The sequence below is a fragment of the Mustela lutreola genome, chromosome 7 (genome assembly GCF_030435805.1).
Source record: "Mustela lutreola isolate mMusLut2 chromosome 7, mMusLut2.pri, whole genome shotgun sequence".
Classification (NCBI taxonomy): domain Eukaryota; kingdom Metazoa; phylum Chordata; class Mammalia; order Carnivora; family Mustelidae; genus Mustela; species Mustela lutreola.
This window is the reverse complement of record NC_081296.1, coordinates 98,035,778-98,051,043: the sequence shown is the minus strand read 5'-3', so window position 1 is coordinate 98,051,043 and position 15,266 is coordinate 98,035,778. Positions and strand designations below refer to the sequence as shown.

Sequence of the window (15,266 nt, the reverse complement as noted above, 5' to 3'; positions counted from 1 at the left end):
AGTGACTCCATGTTGCCAGGTAGCCATTTTGTTGTTTAATAAACGCCTCAGCAGTTACTGATATAGGTTCCGGGTTACCATTGCTAAAACATACACCTAAAATAAGGCCAGACAGGTAAGAGACATCCAATCAGCCAAAGCCACATATGTAGAAATCTGTGGTTGTGCCCTATAAAACTAGCCTGTAAGAACAAGGGGGGGGTGTCTTTCTTTTTGGAGGCAGCCCTGGCCAGTCAGTCTGACTTCTAATGCTTGACATCGAATAAAGCTTTGCATAATTTTCACTTTGTCTCAGTCTCATTCCTTTGATAATGGACCCCATCAATACTTTATATGGAAAACCCAAAAGACTCCACCCCCAAACTACTAGAACTCATACAGCAATTCAGTAATGTGGCAGGATACAAAGTCAATGTACAGAAATCAGTTGTTTTCTTGTACACTAACAATGAAAACACAGAAAGGGAAATTAGAGAATCAATTCCATTTACTATATCACCATGAACCATAAGATACCTGGGAATAAACCTAACCAAAGAGGTAAAGGATCTGTACTCAAGAAACTACAGAATAAATATTAAGAAGAAGAATAAGAAGAATAAACATTGTTAAAATGTCTATACTGCCTAGAGCAATCTATACTTTTAATGCCATTCTGATCAAAATTCTACTGGTATTTTTCAAAGAGCTGGAGCAAATAATCCTAAAATTTGTATGAAATCAGAAGAGATCCTGAATTGCTAAGGAAATGTTGAAAAAGAAAAACAAAACTGGCAGCATCACGTTACCTGATTTCAAGCTGTACTACAAAGCTGTGATCACCAAGACTGCATGGTACTGGCATAAAAATAGACACATAAACCAGTAGAACAGAGTAGAGAGCCCAGATATGGACCCTCTACTCTGTGGTCAAATAATCTTCGACAAAGCAGGAAAATATATATAGTGGGGAAAAGACAGTCTCTTCAATAAATGGTGCTGGGAAAATTGGACAGCTATATGTAGGAGAGTGAAAATTGACCATTCTCTTACACCGTACATAAAGATAAACTCGAAATGGACAAAAGACCTCAAAGTGAGACAGGAATCCATCAGAATCATAGAGAAGAACATAGGCAGTAACCTCTTCGATATCAGCCACAAAAACCTCTTTCAAGATATGTCTCCAAAGGCAAAGGAAACAAAAGCAAAAATAAACTTCTGGGACTTCATCAAGATCAAAAGCTTCTGCACAGCAAATGAAACCGTCAACAAAACAAAGAGGCAACCCACGGAATGGGAGAAGATATTTGCAAATGACAGTACAGACAAAAGGCTGATATCCAGGATCTATAAAGAATTTCTCAAACTCAACACACACAAAACAGACAATCATGTCAAAAAATGGGCAGAAGAAATGAACAGACATTCTCCAATGAAGACATACAAATGGCTATCAGACACATGAAAAAATGTTCATCATCACTAGCCATCGGGGAGATTCGAATCAAAACCACATTGAGATACCACCTAACATCAGTTAGAATGGCCACAATTAGCAAGACAGGAAACAACGTGTGTTGGAGAGGATGTGGAGAAAGGGGAACCCTCTTACACTGTTGGTGGGAATGCAAGTTAGTGCAGCCAATTTGGAGAACAGTGTGGAGATTCCTTAAGAAATTAAAAATAGAACTTTCCTATGACCCTGAAACTACACTACCCAAAAGATACAGATGTAGTGAAAAGAAGGGCCATCTGTACCCCAATGTTCATAGCAGCAATGACCACAGTCACCAAACTGTGGAAAGGACCAAGATACCCTTCAACGGATGAATGGATAAGGAAGATGTGGTCCATATACACTCTGGAGTATTATGCCTCCATCAGAAAGGATGAAAGCCCAACTTTTGTATCAACATGGATGGGACTGAAATAAGTCAAGCAGAGAGAGGCAATTATCATATGATTTCACTTATTTGTGGAGCATAACAAATAACACAGAGGACCTGGGGAGATGGAGAGGAAAAGGGAGTTGAGGGAAATTGGACGGGGAGATGAACCATGAGAGATTATGGACTCTGAAAAACAATCTGAGGGTTTTGAAAGGGAGGGGGATGGGAGGTTGGGGAACCTGGGGGTGGGTATTATGGAGGGCATGTATTTCATGGAGCACTGGGTGTGGTGCATAAACAATGAAATCTGTTACACAGCAAAGAAATTAAATTTTTAAAAAGTAGAAACTATATAAAGAAGTTGGATATGATGTGAATTTCAATGAAAAATTAAAATATAGTATTCTTTACTATATAGTAAATATAGCATTCTTCATTCAACTGCCTATATTTAAAGAATAGAGGTAAAGAAAAAAAGAATTTAAAAAAATGGCTGTCATTTCTAATTACCAGTTCTGTTAGAGTATATGGGAAGATGATAAGCAAATTATGATTCTTCTCATAATTTCTCCTAAATCCACCTAATGCTTATAAATGAAATAATTCAAATACATATAAATAGTATATATATAATATAAATATAAATAATACATAAACTCATTCATTGTGAACGATACTCCTTTTTCATTTAAAGTATGATGCCAAATGAATGATCACTATTATTTGTGTGGATTGTACCTGGCAGATGAAGGCCAAGTTTGTCACAAGGTTATTGGGCTAGAGAACTAAAGTTAAGTTCTGTTAAGTCTCATTCTGTTCAAAATTACAGAAGGTAACCTGTTACAAGGTTAATCAGTAGATATGCAGGAGATAGTTTAGTAATCACAGCACATGAACCAAGGAACCAGTTGGTTCTTTCTGAATAACTCCTCAAGTCTGATACTTCAAAATTCCACTTTAAGAATGTGAACCACAAGTGAATGAAAATACCTGTGTTAATTGACCATGTGCACTACCTCTTCAAGTAACTCTGGAGACAACCTGAAATATATAAAAAAATCAAAGGAATATTAGAAGTTTGAGGTTTCTGTGAAAACCATGTCATTTCCTTTATACAATTATTACTTAGTCACTCAAATTATAACCCAACTATGGATTCATCTTCTATAATAGTATATACAAAATTCCTCCAATTAAGTATAGCCATTTCTCAAATGTCAAAATACCACATTTACTCTAATGGGAAGATAATTTGACAGCTCTTATTGTTATGTTTCACATTCAGATGGTGGCCTTGGTTCTGACAGAGTTTTTAAAGTTTTTGTTTCCATTATTGATGATTTGATTAATTCCCTGCATAGAAACTTCCTAATCATAGATACTGTTATTGCTATCACGCAGTTCTATGCCTTGTAATTGCGTATTTAGTCCTACCACCTTCCCATTTACTTTATAAACATGTTTTATGAATTCAGTATCCTGTTTATTTACAGATTTATTGGTTATAGGTAGAGAATTTCAGTAAATAAATGGAATTAATTTTATTTGTAGCAAAATGGGTAATTTGTAGTTTACAGCACATTTCACAACTCCACATTTCAGGATAACCTTAAATAAAAGACAATTTAACCAACATCACATTGTATATCCAAACAAATGAATATTTGATAATTTATTGTTCATCTATTGACTATTTTTTAAAATAAAAGACCTCCCCATAGTTTGAATTTTATTTAAATAGTAATACAAAAAAGGAAAAAAAAAAGACAGGACTGATTATTAAAATTGGGTTGAAGGAAATCAAATTATCTTTATAACATATTCCAGCTGAAGAGGTGGTAAAGACCTAAGAATCATACTGTTTATAAAACTGAGTTGCTAAATTTATGTTGTAAAACTTAATGGCCATTCCTGTGATGTTATCCATTGTATACAGAGTGTCACACCAGTGTTCAAGTGCTCTACCCAAGGGAGCATCTCCATCTGTGTACTCTCTCCATTTCTGTTTCTAGATTATGAAACATTCACCATGTGAATAACTCTAAAGTGTAGGGAATAACATGTACTATACCCAATTATAATGCAATCTATTATTATAAAGATTCTACTTAAACAAAATCATAAAGCAATATATCTCTATATATTCCTTTAAATCCTGTAACCAGCACAACTTTTACAAAAGATTCCTATTTTAAAAAAGAGTTCCATCATACTTCATCACAAAATATAAATGTTTATTTGATTACTACCTATCAAATTTTAAAATATATCGTTTTACTTGCTGCATGATTGTAGATACAATTCAGTAGTTATTTGTAATTGTTTGGATAAATGTAAAAAATACAAGTGCTAAACTAATATTTTATATTTCTGTGGCCTAAAATATGGTATCTGATAGACAGTTTTTCTCTGTTGAGTTAAATTTAATGCAGTTTTTGATAGAACAAAGAAATAAATAGAAGAATGTGGATAATACAAATAAAAGTAAATTTTAATTTTAGAAGTCTATATAAATGATGAAAGATCTAATGGAAATCTGAAGAAATAATACCTGATATGCTGGAAAAGGGAACATTGATAAAATTTTCCACCCTAACACCTTTAACATTTTTTGTTTTAAATGTATATGGATAGAAATAAATAGAAACAACTGAAAATCAAAATGTGTTTATTCAGAAATACTGGCAAATTCAAACAGATACAACTCAAGGCTCCATTTTTTAAAAACATCCATATATTCCACAAAAGACATTTATTAATTTCATCAGAAGCACCAGTGAGAAAGAACTAGCAAATATCAACATTAGCCACTGTGCACATTTATGGTACCAATCTCTGAAGATTGCTCATGGAGAATTTCTGGAACTCATCAGTAGACAGTATTCTCCCTAACATGTACATTAGTGAACAAAAAAGAAAGTTGTATCCATGACTGGTTGTTGAGAGTAGTTTAAGTTTTATTATCTGCAGCACCTTAAAAGAAAGGTCTTTAAATGAAGGTAATAAACTGTTTCTTATCACAAATTGGGAATGATTAAAATGCATAATTAAAATACATAACTCAAAAGTAAGCTAACATATTGGAAAGCAAAACATTCATTAAATGTAGTGAGTTTGGCAATGAATGCATTGTTCTGTGTGCTGGGTGTGGCTGATCATCTGAACTAGATAAAAAATAATTTTGACTATAGAAAAACACAGGATCCCAAGGAAGATTCACTGACATCTCCCAGGAAACATTTAAGAACAGCCATGTGGCAAATAGACTTTCATATTTGGCTGACTGATCCATGTTTACTCTTTAATAGAAAACACAGGTTTCACCAGGGCACAATCCAATATAGCCTTCAGTTCTCTCGTGCTTCTGAAAAGTCTGAGATACATATTTTGGATGTGATTCTATTGATTGCATAGAGCGATACAGATGTAACCACCTATCATTTGAGATGGCTGCTGCTGGAAAATCCCCAAGGAAAAGAGGAAACCGAAACTTGCCGAGTATCCTGATGATTACAAAACACCAAATAGTGAAGAGAAAAAGGAATGGTGTCAAGCAACATAAGCATTGCTTGATTATTTTCAGAAAATTATGTCAATATAGAAAGGAAGAAGGATAAAAATAGTATTCAGTGGAGGTATAGGCATAGTGGTGTGGGGCAGTTTGTCCTATAATACATTAAAATTGATAAATTCTTTATAGATTTTTGGGTACGAACCCTTTAGCAGATGTCATTTGTAAATACCTTCTCTCATTCTGTTGATCACCTTTTAATTTTGTTGATTGTTTCGTTCACTGTGCAGAAGCCTTTTATCTTTATGAAGGCCCAATAGTTCATCTTTGTTTCTGTTTCCTTTGCTTCAGGAGACATGTCTAGTAAGAAGTTGCTATAGCCAGGGTCAAAGAGGATGCTACTAGTATTCTCCCCTAGGATTTTGAGTTTCCTGTCTCACATTTAGGTCTTCCATCCATTTTTAATTTATTTTTACGTAGGGTATAAGTAAGAGATCCAGTTTCATTCTTTTGCATGTAGCTGTCCAGTTTTCCCAGCCCTGTTTGTTGAGGATACTCTTTTTTTCTGTTGGGTAGTCTTTCTTGCTTTGTCAAAGATTAGTTGACCCAAAAGAGGTGGGTCCATTTCTGGGTTTTCTATTTCATTCCATTGATCTATGTGTCTGTTTTTGTGCCAGTACAGTACTGCCTTGATCATTATAGCTTTGCAATATAATTTGAAGTCTAGGATTGTGATGTCTCCCACTTTGCTTTTCTTTTTCAATATTACTTTGACTATGGGGGGGTCTTTGGTGGTTCCATATAAATTTTAGGATTGTTTGTTCTAGCTCTGTGAAAAAATGCTGATATTACCTTTATCAGGATAGCACTGAATCTGTGGACTCCTTTGGGTAATGCAGATGTTTAAACAATACCTGTTTAATCCCTGTCTTTTTCCTTACCTGGTATCTCAAGTTTCTTAATTGCTTTGAAAATTCCATTATTAAAAAAAAAGAAAATCAGTTTTCACTTATTCATGTTTTCTGGTGTAGGAATTTGATTCTTTTTTTAATTTTTTTTTAAATTTATTTTCAGCGTAACAGTATTCATTGTTTTTGCACCACACCCAGTGCTCCATGCAATCCATGCACTCTCCAATACCCACCACCTGGTTCCCCCAACCTCCAACCCCCGCCCCTTCAAAACCCTCAGATTGTTTTTCAGAGTCCATAGTCTCTCATGGTTCACCCCCCCTTCCAATTTCCCCCAACTCCCTTCTCCTCTCTAACTCCCTTTGTCCTCCATGCTATTTGTTAAGCTCCACAAATAAGTGAAACCATATGATAATTGACTCTCTCTGCTTGACTTATTTTACTCAGTATAATCTCTTCCAGTCCCATCCATGTTGCTACAAAAGTTGGGTATTCACCCTTTCTGATGGAGGCATAATACTCCCTAATGTATATGGACCACATCTTCCTTATTCATTCGTCCATTGAAGGGCATCTTGGTTCTTTCTACAGTTTGGCGACCATGGCCATTGCTGCTATAAACATTGGGGCACAGATGGCCCTTCTTTTCACTACATCTATATCTTTGGGGGAAATACCCAGTAGTGCAACTGCAGGGTCACAGGGAAGCTCTATTTTTAATTTCCTGAGGAATCTCCACACTGTTCTCCAAATTGGCTGCACCAACTTGCATTCCCACCAACAGTGTAAGAGGGTTCTTTCTCCACACCCTCTCCAACACATGCTGTTTCCTGTCTTGCTAATTGTGGTCATTCTAACTGGTGTAAGGTGGTATCTCAATGTGGTTTTAATTTGAATCTCCCTGATAGCTAGTGAACATTTTTTCATGTGTCTGATAGCCATTTGTATGTCTTCATTGGAGAAGTGTCTGTTCATGTCTTCTGACCATTTTTTGACATGATTATCTGTTGTGTGTGTGTTGAGTTTGAGAAATTCTTTATAGATCCTGGATATCAGCCTTTTGTCTGTACTGTCATTTGCAAATATCTTCTCACATTCCGTGGGTTGCCTCTTTGTTTTGTTGACTGTTTCATTTGCTGTGCAGAAGCTTTTGATCTTGATGAAGTCCCAAAAGTTCATTTTTAATTTTGTTCCTTTGCCTTTGGAGATATATCTTGAAAGAAGTGGCTGTGGCTGATATCGAAGAGGTTACTACCTATAAAATCCCTGAAGGGAAGGAGAAAAAAAGAAGTCTAGAAGATATAGTGGAACAAGTTCTTCAAGAAAATTTTCCCAATTATGCGAATGGAACCAGCGTTCATGTACTAGAGGCCAAACGGTCTCCACTCAAGATTATAGATTCCAGAAAAACATCAAGGCACCTGATAGTCAAACTAAGGAATCATAATTGTAGATATAATCTCTTGAAAGCTGCTAGGACAAAGATGCTCCTTACTTACAGAGGAAAGCCCATCAGAATAATGTCAGACTTTTCCACAGAGACCTGGCATGCCAGAAAGGGCTGGCAAGATATATTCAGGGCACTGAATGAGAAGAACATGCAGCCAAGAATACTTTATCCAGCAAGACTGACATTTAAAATGGATGGAGAGATAAAGAGTTTCCAAGACCGGCAAGGCTTAAAAGACTATGCAACCATCAAGCTGACATTGCAGGAAATATTAAGGGGGGTTCTATAAAAGAGGAAAAATCCTAAGAATAGCATTGAACAGAAATATAGAGACAACCTACAGAAAGAAAGACTTCAAAGGTAACACGATGTCAATAAAAACATATCTAACAATAATCACTCTCAATGTGAATGGCCTAGGAATTTGATTCTTATAAAATAAGTAAGCCATGGTGATGTGAAGTACAGCATGGTGACTATAGTTATACAGTGTATTTGAAAGTTGCTGAAAGAGTAGATCTTGAAAGTTACCATCATAAAAAAACAAAACAAAGCAAAAAACTGTATGACAATAAATGTTAACTAGACCTATTGTGGTGATCATTTTGCAATATTTCCAAATATCACCTGAAACTAATATAATATTTTAGGCCATTACATCTCCATTAAAAAAAAGAAACATTTTCCTTTAACCATATATGTAGATGGAAAGGCTTTTTCTCTTCAGTAGAGTTAATAAGCATTTAAATACTATTTTAATTCATAATTTCTCTCGACTTTCCCTCATTACTTCCTTCATTTTACTTTTGGACTTTTTTTTTTTTTTTTTTGACATTTTAGGTAGGCTCCATAACCAACATGTGGCTCAAACACATGACCCTGAGATCAAAAGTCACATGATCTACCAACTGAGCTAGCCAGGTATCCCTGGACAAACTCAACCTGTACAAACAAAACACACATTGTAGAAAACACTTCTGGTTGCATATGATAAAATAATGACTAATGAAAATGTAAGTAAATCTATATTTTAAAAACTCAGAATTTTCTTTTCTTTTTTTTTAATTTTATTTATTTTATTTATTTATTTTCAGCATAACAGTATTGAGAGACTATGGACTCTGAAAAACTCAGAATTTTGAAAGAAAATCTTTAGAATTGGTATTTATTCAGTCAGTAAGATATATTTTAAAACTCTATTTAAAATATATTCAACAACTGATATAATTTGAGTAAAAGGCTAAAATTTTGATGCAGAATGAAATTTTTGTCTTAAATACATGTGAATAGAGTCCTTCAATTGTGAATGTAGTACTTAATTTACTTATCCTCTTTGGAATCTTACAAGTTTTAATTCTACTTGCAAAAACAATTCCCAAATGGCTGTATTATCACACCCTTCCATGAAATTCTGTTACTATCCAACCAAGTAGTAGAAGTAAGTGTTGGGTATACCAGATTTCTTTCTTCCTTTCTTTTTTTCTTCCTTTCTTCCTTTTTTACAATGAAAAATTTTATTTAGGTTTGTTCAGTATAGGTAAGATATACTGGAATCATAGAGCAGTATGCATTAACAGGATACAACAGTTCATAAAAACTGAGTACTATACACATAAATTTCCTAAACATTCAGTCACCTAAAGAGAAAAGGCACAGATGTATGATGGGGAAAACTGTATCTAACCCTGAAAGTACAATAGGACTCCATCAGCAAGTCCAAATTTTACATTAAAACTATTATACTGGCAAAGTTGGCAGTCATAAACCTACATCTATTCTAATAGCTAACTCTAGCATGGGTAAGAATGCCCTTATCCTGTGCAGATCCTAGGATAGACAGAAATTTTTATAAACATAATTGTGTTATGCTTTAAGGAAAGATTTCCATTTATAACTATACATTAAGTCACATAACAGTAATTTGACCCTACACAAAATGTCCTTTTAGCAACAAAGTAATTAACTGTTACAATTTCCAAAGTGACAAAGGTATTGAAACAAAGAAAGAAAAAAAATGAAAAGAAAAAAAAAACACCCTGAAAAAAATTAAATTGTAATAAAATATGTGTTGATTCACTGGACAGAATCACCCCCAAATTAAATGGCACAGTACAAAAATTTGTTGGAAAAAAATATTACGAAACTGAACACTGCCAGTGCGAAAGTCAACACTTCCATACCCTGCATTGAGTTGGTCTGCCTAACTACTATCTCCTCTTCCAGTTCTCCCTTCTGAGCTGTTGGAAGCTTTATTACCATTATCTGGAGAAGAAGGAAAGTCATCTCTGGCTATGTCCCTCTTCCTGTGAAATCTGAACCCAAATGTCCTCTGCCAGGAGGAACAGCCATTACTTGGTCCACTGGCCAGCCAACTTTACCTGTGGCCTCTGCCTGTCATTCAGGCTCAGGAGATGTAGTTCTGCTGTTACTTGGGGCTGGAGCATGAAACCCCTGTTATTAGTGCTGAGCCAACTACTGGCATGACTCTTTCAGTTGCTGCTGAAAAACTAGAATGGTGCTCAGCATACCTTCTACTTCTGTCAAGTTGAGTGATGAAGAATTCAATTCATTCTCACTGCGCTTAAGCTCCTCACTGTATTTTTTTCTGTAAAGCCAACTTTGCTTCAAGGTGTAAAACACATCCCTGGGAAAGCTGATAGAAGGAAGTTTTTGAAGTGGCTACTTCTTTGGAATAGTCCTTCACCAAGAGGCCTCTGAAGCCAGGGGTGAGGGAAGAGAAAAAAGTACAACACAAGGTTCATCTGGTAAGTTTTACATGAACAATTTCAAGCTGGAAAGTATAAGACTATGGCCTGTTTTTTTTTTTTTTTTTTTCCCCCTCAAAAAGTCTAAATACTACTGTGGAAAGGAGTATTTAGCTGTCCCACTATAGCTTTTCCTAGTGGGATAATCAGGGAAGTCTCAACTGGGGAGTATGATTGTTAACTACTTCTAGCATAAACTTCCAAGTACATAGTTTTTTCAGGCTTGTTTCAGTTTGTCATTAGTCTGTTCCAATTCACCTTTCATTCTTAGAAAAAAAAAAAAAAAACAAGTTGATTGCTGGGTCTACCACATCTGTTGATCTCATTTGGGCAATGCTTGGCTGCTAGACTTGCTTGCCATACTGGATTTGAGCAGTATACATTTGTATCTCTTCCTCTTTGGTTGCTAGTCACATTACAAGGATTATTTTCCCTGTGTGCAGACTCTTGTTGCTGGCTTTAGTTTTTCTTCAGACTCCCTTAAGCCAGTTACATCATTAGAATTAAGATCTGTGCACTTGCCCTCCAAAGCTTAAACATATACTTCCTATTGTTTCCATCTGAGAATTAACTCATCTTATGCCATAATTCTGAAGTCTATTTCACTCAGTTAAAACTTTCTGAGAAGAGGTTCCTCAATGGTCAGCTTGCATCCTCTCCAGACAGAAGCCATGCTAGCGCCAGTCACATAGGCCAAGACAGCACTGCTTGCTTGCAACTCAGGCCACCAGACATGCTACCCCAGCTCCCCAACTCTTATTCCTGCCATATCCCTTGTGCTCCTCTTCCTATATTGGATATTTATTTATTTATTATTTTAAAATATTTTATTTATTTGAGACAGAGTGAGCATGAGAAAGAGAGCATAAACAGGAGAGTGGAGCATGAGCAGGGAGAGGAGCAGAGGGAGAGGGAGAAGCAGACTCCTCATTGGGTGGGGAGACTGATATGGGACTTGACCCTGGGACCCTGGGATCATGACCTGAACTGAAGCCAGATGCTTACCCGACTAGCCAGCCAGGTACAGCGATACTGGATTTCTCTTTGGAGTCTTTAAAACAGTGTTAATTCCCCCCTGAAAAATAAAATTCTGATTATATGTAGATGGATCCTACTAATACTGGGTGATATGAATGAAGACACTGTTGGGCCACACTTGTGAACCAGATAATGCTATACCAATTAGAACAATTTTGACAAATTTTATTTGACCCTACAACACAGATATTTGGTGCATGTTAGCTAATTATATGTAACTAGTTGTGTATACATGCATGTATACATATATACATATATGCATACACATATGCTGGTCATACATATAATTTTATAATTATAATTGTAAAGTCATGGATGCTTAAGGATTGTTCTATAAACCGGGTAATATTCAAACACAACATTACGATTTTGGAAAGTAATATATATAAATTACAGAATTTCCTTGAATAACAAATAGATAATACAGTACTGCAGCTTCCATAGTAATAGCATAGACTTAGGTAACCAAATACAGGATAATTTCTTTTTAATGTTCATACCCATCCATGCCCATCTATATACATGATAAAAGCTTGTTTTCTTTATATACATTATTGGTTATACCTCATTACCAAAAATAATAATAAAAAAGTCTTGACTATATTACTCTAATATGTCTAAATATAAATATATCCTAAAATTTAGAATGATTGAAATTTTGGTTTTCTATTAACTATTTGCTATCATTTATGTTATGGCTTGAGTTTCATGAAATATTGTATTATAGACATGATAGATAAATTAGAGATATTCACATTCTTAAAATTTTATATGCAGATTCATTCTTATCATTGAGAAAATTGATTTAGATTTCTCAAATTCAGATGTGGAAGCACATATATGTGTAACTGGTTTGCAACATGATCATAAATGACATTTGGTACCAAATAATTCATTATGGGTGGTTGTCCTGTACATCCCTGGTGTCTGCATCAGCTAAATGATAGTAATAACCAATACTACTCCCAGTTGAGACAAACAATGAATGTATGTAACTCAAGCAATGTGTAACAAAGATGTTTCCTGATGTTGCCAAATATTCCCCAGGAGACATATTGGCTCCTGTTGTGAACAGCTGGTCTAATGCTTTAAAAATATTCATTACCAGCCAAATATATATTCAAGATGATCAGGAATAGATTTATATTTATTTTTCAAATAGTTCAAATGCTTACATATTCAATCTTTGATGAATTTTCATGGTCTCTTCAAATCATTCAAATCTAGAGTCTTTAAAATATTCTAAAATATTAGATAAATTCAGCAAATGTCTTTCCTAAAAAATAACTCATTTAATAATATGTAATGAAAAAATCATATAATGTATATATTAGGAACTTTAAAGGGTCTAGGGGTTCATACTATACATAAACTAATGAATTTGCTTGCTATGGTTTTATGTATGTAGATAGATTCCTGACTCAAAGACGGACAGTTTATTGTTAATCAATAGCAGTAGCCAGAGTATCCACTTTATTTCTGTTAGTTCTCTGACTCCCAGTTTTAAGGGGAGACAGACAGAAAGAGAGCCAGATGATAACTGCACACATATAGGGTGGATTATATTATAGGAGAGGAACTCTGCATTTAGAGAATTCAAATCTCTCCTAAATTGAAATTAGCGTACCTTCCCTTTGTTTCAGAAGTGACAATATTTTTATCTTCAAGGCCATTTGCTATGAAAATATCCTTGCAAAATAGTCTGGAAGAACAGCAGCCAGTGCTTTGAGCCCTGGGTGTTATATGCAATGGATGAATCATTGAACGCTACATCAAAAACCAAAAGCAAACACACATTCAAAAAAAAACCCCACGAGACCCAGGGAGAACTGTTTCTCAACAGGTACTACACACAGATAGATTACATTAAGTATAAACTCAAATTTAATTATTGCTAAATAAATGTTGAAGCAATTTGAAATCAAGTATGTGTGACATATACTGACTTTATCACCAGAGTAAAAATGTAAAACCTATATAAGATATATAACTGCTCTTCCCAAATTTCAAAACGAAAGTAACCATGCTTTTAATTATTTATCTGTTTTCCATTCTAGAAAAAGAGTATCCTCTGGTAATTATAGAATCATAACAGAGAGCCAGCCTGCCGAGATTCAAATTTTAGGTAAGCTACTTCCCAGTGATACAACTTTAGCAGAGTTTTCTTTCTTTAACTGTTCATCTTTCAGCATTAGTTTCTTCTGTAAAAAAGAGGAAGATATAAGTACCTATAACATCAAGCTATTGCTAAAATTATATATGGTGATTCACACAATGTATATTGCATAGAAAAAATTTTTTTTAATATTTTATTTATTTCTTTGACAGACAGAGATCACAAGTAGGCAGAGAGGCAGGCAGAGAGGGAGGAGGAAGCAAGCTCCCTGCTGAGCAAAGAGCCCGATGCGGGGCTCGATCCCAGGATCCTGGGATCATGACCTAAGCCGGAAGCAGACGCTTTAACCCACTGAGCCACCCAGGCTCCCCAGAAGAAAATAAATTCTTAATAAATGCTATTGTTATTTCTTTCTCGCTGTGTGAGTGTATTCAAAGTGCAAGTCACTAGAATAAGCATTGAAATGTCAAGATAAATAAGATATGATCCTTGATCTCATGAAGATGAGGGTTGTTGGATGCAAAAAACATTCACTAAGGGGCACCTCAGTGGCTCAGTGGGTTAGAGCCTCTGCCTTCCGCTCAGGTCATGATTCCAGGGTCCTGGGATCGAGCCCCACATTGGGCTCTCTGCTTTGTGGAGAGCCTGCTTTCCTCCTCTCTCTTTCTGCCTGCCTCTTTGCCTACTTGTGATCTCTTGTCTGCCAAATAAATAAATAAGATCTTAAAAAAAAAAATATTCACCAAAAGTTATTTATTTTATCTTTACATATCATAAAGATATGTAGAAAATAATACATTTTCTATTAAGGTCTACAAATTTTATGTGATAGGATTAAAGAAAAATATAAGCATAATTTATAAATTAAGAAATAATTTAGTGGATTTGTGAGTGAGTTAGGAAAATACTTAATAACTATGTTTTGTATTATGGTGTTTTGGAGGTTGAATAAAAATTAAAATGTAATAATGTCATTTCTTTTTTAAAACTATTTAACTTAAACTTATGGTTAAGACACTCATTCTTAAAAAATTGAGTATATAGTATATCATTGCTCTGTTTCAGCAAGTTAGCAAAATAAGAATGGTTCTAATATTTATTTTACTACTGTTTCCTTGAGCTCTTTTCCCTCTATATATAATTTCTAGGAAACTAAATTTATCTCAGATTGATCCTTATATTAATTTCTGATTCTCTGAACTATATTTGAGAGGTTTATGGGTTTAATTACAGGCTGTTTGATTTTTTTTTAAATCTCAACTTGTTCTTAGCATTAATATTCCAAAATAGAGGCAAGCTTCATATTCTTGATATTTTCTATCACTTCAGATTTTTTTTTGTTTGTTTGTTTCTTTGGCAATTTAGTATACTGTTTCCTTTCTTGAATAATCCTCTTCCTCTATGATTCAGTTTACATACAAACTCAGCAAAAATTCTCTTTCATCATCCTAATGAAAATTTAGCCTATATGAATTTCTATAACATTCTTCCAACTTTCATCCATTATTTACCTAATCAATATTTGCTACACATTAACTATGTGCCAAGTACTCTGCAATGTGCCTAAAGAGAGATTAAATATGGTACCACCACCTCCTCTCCAT

General features: G+C 34.7%; 2 pseudogenes; both read right to left on the bottom strand.

Annotated features, from left to right (window-relative positions):
* Positions 1-10,718, bottom strand: part of LOC131837225 (pre-mRNA-splicing regulator WTAP-like) — a 168,710-nt pseudogene extending 157,992 nt beyond the window's left edge.
* Positions 10,719-10,725: 7 nt separating this feature from the next.
* On the bottom strand, positions 10,726-11,181 carry LOC131837224 (pre-mRNA-splicing regulator WTAP-like; annotated as a pseudogene).
* Between the last annotated feature and the right edge of the window lie 4,085 nt (positions 11,182-15,266).